This window comes from Panthera uncia, chromosome D4, assembly GCF_023721935.1.
Source record: "Panthera uncia isolate 11264 chromosome D4, Puncia_PCG_1.0, whole genome shotgun sequence".
Taxonomy (NCBI): Eukaryota; Metazoa; Chordata; class Mammalia; order Carnivora; family Felidae; genus Panthera; species Panthera uncia.
The window spans coordinates 57,485,974-57,491,973 of record NC_064807.1 but is presented as its reverse complement, the minus strand read 5'-3'; positions in this window follow the sequence as shown (position 1 = coordinate 57,491,973).

The following is a 6,000-nucleotide window of genomic DNA, read 5'->3' as shown; positions in this document are numbered from 1 at the left end:
TGCTTTTCTCAAATTTTCTCAAATGGCACAAAAAGAAATCTATAAATGTATAAAGAACTAATAAATACAACACATCAACAGCACGAGAATCCGGGTAAAGGATATACAGTTCTTTGCACTATTCTCACAACTGTTTTCTAACAAGGATATTATGTAAAAACAAAAGTTTTTTAAAGAGGACACTTTAAAGAATTTTATCTGATTAGCTTTTTCCAGGTTGGGGTCCCCTATAAGTGTGTTACACATAACTTCTTTGGCCTCATCACTGTTCCAATGTCCAGTGGGTCCATGCCACAGGCAGAGACTCCCCTCCCGGGAAAAGACTTCACTTCGCTAGCCAACACCCAAAAGTTGAGATTATTCCACAAACTGAAAATCCCCCTAACGGTACAAGCATCCAGCCCACGGTCTTCCTTTCTTCAAAAAGGACATCTGGGGCACCTGGGTGGCTCAGTCAGTTAAGGGTTTGGGCTCAGATCATGATCTCATGGTTCATGAATTCGAGCCCCACATCGGGCTCTCTGCTGTCAGCGCAGAGCCCGCTTCAGATCCTCAGTCCCTCTCTGATCCCCCACCCCCTCTCTGCCCCTCTCTGGCTTGCACTCTGTCTTTCTCTCTCTCAAAATAAACGTTTAGAAAAAAAAACAAAAGACATCAGGAAACATTTTGGCAAAAAAAACTTTGTGGGATTAAGGTATCCTCTGTGAATGTATTAGTAAATAAATGGGTTTTTAGAGCTAGAAGGAAAAAACCTAGTACGATTCTATTATTTCACAAGTGTTACTGCCTAAAATCCCTGCCATGAAGAGAAGGCGCAGTTCACGTATTATGACTCATTTAACAGACACTGATTGCTGTACATCAGGTACTGGGCTAGGTTCTCTCTCACAAGACTTGTTCAGGTGGAACAAGGGCCCCCCTTTTGAGCCTTTTGATCCACAGACCCTTTGATGTACAGAAATGTGCTTTTTAGCCCGCCCCTGAGAACGCACCCCCTACATTTAGCGAGGTACACCTGTGGTCAGCCAAGCCAAGTATTTATTTGTCATCCCAGACTTCTCCTTGTCAGTATCATGCCTCCATGTGAGTGACTGAAGACGGGCTGCTCTCTTACTCGCACAGAGGTGGTTCAGAATCCTGCTCACATGCTAGGAGCCGACCATTCCTGGAAATTAAGTTTCACAGTGTCCAATCCATCAGAACCTAAATGTATTCATGAAAACACAGTCTACCCTATGAGCCACTAGTTCGCTTCCCAGAGATCCGTAAGGATCTTCTTTTTCCTGGTGCAGAGTCACACGCTTGATTTTCACAACAGCTTAAAGAAAAACGAGGTGTTTAGATTTCCTGCTCACCCCTCTGCTGGAGGGAGACAAGGATGTACTGACGCCCACTACCGAGGACTGGAAACAAACGAGACAAACCACAGCCACCTGGAAACATGCACTGCAGGCATGGCCTCACCTCAGAAGCAGCCTGATAACCGCATCCCAGAACCCAAAGAAATACAAGGATGGCCTGTCCCAAATGAATCACCCGACACTCCTTTCCACCGTGTCTTCCCTCATGGATGACCCAGCTGCCGTGTGAACTTCCTCCTGTCGCATTTCCAGGGAGAACTGGATTTCATCTCCCCTCGGTCACTTGTCCTGGCTCCCCAGATCTAACTTTGAGCACTAGGCACGGACCTAAGTCTCTCTGAGTCTCATTCCTGTTCCACATATCGCCCCTCCAGATGCCGACTCCACCACCCCAGTGGCAGGTAAGGCTGGGCAACGGCCAGCCTCCACTCCCGTCTCCTGAGTGCTTTCCAGTAACTAGAGGCTGGAGAGCAGACACCGATTTCCAGACTCCCTTGCTGCTAGGGTTCTAGATGCAAATTAGGTTCCTATGTGTGGACAGTTGAGCCACGAACAACATGGGATTGAGCTGCACTGCTCCACTCATGCATGCTTATTTCCAAAAAATATAGTGCATTGTTGTAACTGTACTTTCATATAATATTCTTAAAAACATTTTTTCTCTAGCTTACTTTATTGTGAGAATACTCTGTATAATACATATATAAAATATGCTCATTGCCTGCTTATGTTCGAAGTAAGGCTTCCACTCAACAGTAAACTATTAGTAGTTAAGTTTTGGGGGTGTCAAAAGTTACACACGGTCAGGCGTACTGTCACATGCATGGATAAACCTCAGAAACTTGTGCCAAGTGAAAGAAGCCAAACACAGAGGAAAACATGATATGCAATTTCATTTACATTAATATCAAGGTAAATCCATAGGAACAGAAGACAAATTAGTGGTTGCCACTGACTCAGGGGAGGATGGAGTAGGGTATTTCTTCTTAATGGGCACAGGGTTTCCTCCAGGGGTGATGAAAAAGTTCAGGAACTGGATGGAGGACAGGGTTGCACAACATTGTGAATGTACTTAATGCCACTGACTTGTGCATTTTTAAATGGTTTTTGTTTTTTAGTTTTTTGGGGGTTTTTCTTTATTTATTTTGAGAGAGGGTACAAGCAGGAAGAGGCGGAGAGAGAGGGAGGGAGGCTGACAGCGCAGGGCCCAACGCGAGGCTCAGATTCATGAACGGTGAGATCATGACCTGAGCCGAAACCAAGAGTCAGATGCTTAATCGACTGAGCCACCCAGGTGCCCCTTAAATGGCTTTTAAAAGGTAAAATTTATGTGTCTACATTTTACCAAAGGAATATGTGGCCAACCCATGACAAAGACAGCCAAAGGATCCACCCTGAAAGGGATCACAGACTTGGCGGCTGGCACTTTCATGATAATACATACCCCCTGCTCCTGCACAGCCACAGAAGGATCCAGGGCTGGCCTCGAAGCCACTGAGGGCCTTTCCAGCTCAGATGCCATCAGGTCCCACAGTCCTTAGCGTAAAGTTATTTGTCTCCCCATAGACTTGTTGGTTTTTGCAAATGCCCTCATCTGTTAAGAAAAATTATCTCGACAACCATCTGGACATAATTCAACAAAACTGCAGAACATAAACTCAAAGCCGAGACTTAGTTTTTACTTTACTATCAACTGATGCATCAAATGTCGTTAACACGCCAACTAATTTTCAGTAGCTTCTGGGCATGTCTGAGACCACAGGCACCAACAGCAAAACCCACAGCAAGAGCAGTGCTTGGGAAATTCAGTCCAAGGACTCCCACAGCTGCTCACAGGAAGCAGCTGGATTGGACTCCATGGTCTGTGCTGGGGAAGGAAGGCGGGACCCCCAATCCATCATGCTGGAAAACAGTGGCCACCGCCACTGCAGCACAGAAACAGAACAGCTTCCAGAGCTGGGCACAACACACTTCACAGGGCTCCAGCCTCAGTGACCTGGGACGTCAGGCTCTTTCCTGGCCACAGAGATCTTGAGTCTTCCCCGAAAGTCCTCGTCCTCCCACAGACTCGGCACTGGCCATGGACTGCTGGCCCCGGTCTCTGCATTTTTCAAGTCTTGTCCCCGGATCTTCAAGGGTCTGCAACCGTCTCAAGTCAGGAGATTTGGTCCCAAATCAGTGCCCTTCATTCAAATCAAACACCTCTGTCAGCTGGGCCTTGTGCTGGCCGCGGTAGAGGAGACAGAGGTTAATCAGACACGGTCCCCGCCCTGGGAGGGTTCACACAGTGTGAGAGAGACGGCAAGGCGCGTGGATAAATGACTGCCGGCCAGTCCAAGGCAGAGTGTGGGGCCCACAGGAAAGGGACATCTGAAATGCTCCAGAGAGTCTACGAAATGGCTCCTGCCAGCCAGTCGGGCCCCCGTGTGAGGGTTCAAACCAACGGACCTCCTGGCTGGCTTAATGAAGCCCCAGTTAAGCATTGTGCCCGGAAACCTCTCCTCCCTCCTGTAGAATAGCCCAGCTCACAGCACGACATGCAGGGAACCGGGTCAGCTGTTGGGGGATGGCAGCTGCGGGCAGTGGTGTCGACAACGGTCAACGACTGCCACCTCGGCTCAGACGTAGGTCACTGAAAACCGCAGGGCCCAGAAACCAGACATTCCGCCCTCAGGAAGCATTCTGCCTCCTGTCCCTGACCTCACAGAGAAGGGCCGGCTGGGGTCACCCCGCTCTGAAAGGACACAGAAACCACCCTGGCCAGAGCTTTGCCTGAGGAGAGAAGGAGAAGCAGAGGCCGCAGACACTCGATGGGGCACCATCTCTGAGGTCGGGGAACAAACAACAGACCCAGAGAATGGGTAAGTTACAGCTCATCCTCTTTCTGGGACCCTCGGAATATGCTAAGAAACCATCGAACATTCCAGGAAAAGCAGTTGGTTTAATGTAAGGCGTAAACCATAGGCGATAAAGCCATCTCTGCGCTCTGGGCACAAGTGTAAAGGGCCGCTGGGCACAGACAGGCAGGAGACTCAAAACAACAGGTCTGATCCGCCGGATACCGGGTTTAGGGAGTTAATTGAATTCATTTCTTTTTAAGTCCCCATTATTTCTGTCTGTGCACAACGACACCTGTGTTAGGATCAGAGCGACAGGCTCTGAGAAGAGAATCTAAGCTCTGAGGGATGGAGCACGGGCTCCCAGGGGGATGGCACGGTGGTGAGCCCTCGGCCACCAGCAGCCCTGCCCCTTGTCCCCCCACCACCCCCACTCCCCCCTGCACACCTGGAAGGGCTCAAAGGTCTGACCTCGGACTCCGTGTCTGCAGCTGGCAGAGGGCTCAGAGGTCTTGTCGGCTCTCCTGGGACAGACACGAAGCAGCTCACCTTGGGGCGTCTGTGGCATGGACATCAGGAGCACCATGAACGCCCCACTGCCCCCATCCCCCATCTTCCCAGGCCCGGAACCCGGGCATTGGAGAGTCTCTGTACCCTCCCTCCGAACCCAACCACTCTCAGCCCCTGCTACTGTGACCCCCAAACATCTCCCGTGTTTCCTCTTCCATCTCCGCTGCCATCACACATGCTCAGGCTCTCTTTGTGTGTATGTGTTTATTTTTGAGAGAGAGCACAAATGGGGGAGGGACAGAGAGAGACACAGAATCTGAAGCAGGCTCCGGGCTCTGAGCTGTCAGCACAGAGCCCGACGCAGGGCTAGAACCCACGAACTATGAAATCATGACCTGAGCCGAAGTCGGACACTTAACCGACTGAGCCACCCAGGTGCCCCTACATTCAGGCTCTTATGTGCATGATCTCTTATGTGGCCACACAGCACCTGCTCTCCCTACTTTCGCCTTGACTCCTACCAATCTCCTGCTACAAATACTAGATGTCACAGCACATCTACAAGTTCATGACATTCCAATTTGCTACAACTATTCCCACAAGAGCCACCACTGGAAGAAGGCAGAAATTTGACTTAGATTCAGGTGTTCTAACAAAGTAAGTCAGTGACTGAGAGGGAAAACAGCTTGGAGGAGAAAAAAGCAGCATGGAAGATCCACATTTCAGGTTCTTGATATGCAGATTTTATGTGACCTGACATTACCAGGTCATTCCTGAGTAAAATGAATACAGATCCATTTTGTTTAAAAGACAATGTTAGAAAAGAAAAACAAAGAAGGGAGGAGTTCTGGAAGTTTCCTATAAAGCCCTTCTGTTAAGCAATTTCCATTTTCTTGCAGATTCCTCGTTATAAAATTAGAACTGTGTTCCCCTGGACAATAATCTATGCCCTGGAAGCTTATTTCAAAACCCAATGACCACCATAAGAAAAGCAATTCCTTCCTAATTAAACATTAAGATGATTGGTCAATGTATCAACATACCACTGCAAAATAGTTACAAAATAAAAACAAAGCCTCCTCACCTCCCCTTCAATCTGCTTCCTACTCTGATGGCAGATTAATTTTACTAAAAGCACAGCTCTGCTCAAGCCTTGTCCTCATTCAAAACCCTTCAGTGGCTCCCCATTGCCTTCAGGCTCTGCTCAAGCCTTGCCCTCATTCAAAACCCTTCAGTGGCTCCCCATTGCCTTCAGGATAAAGAACAAACTCCTAGCGGGTGTTTGAAGATCT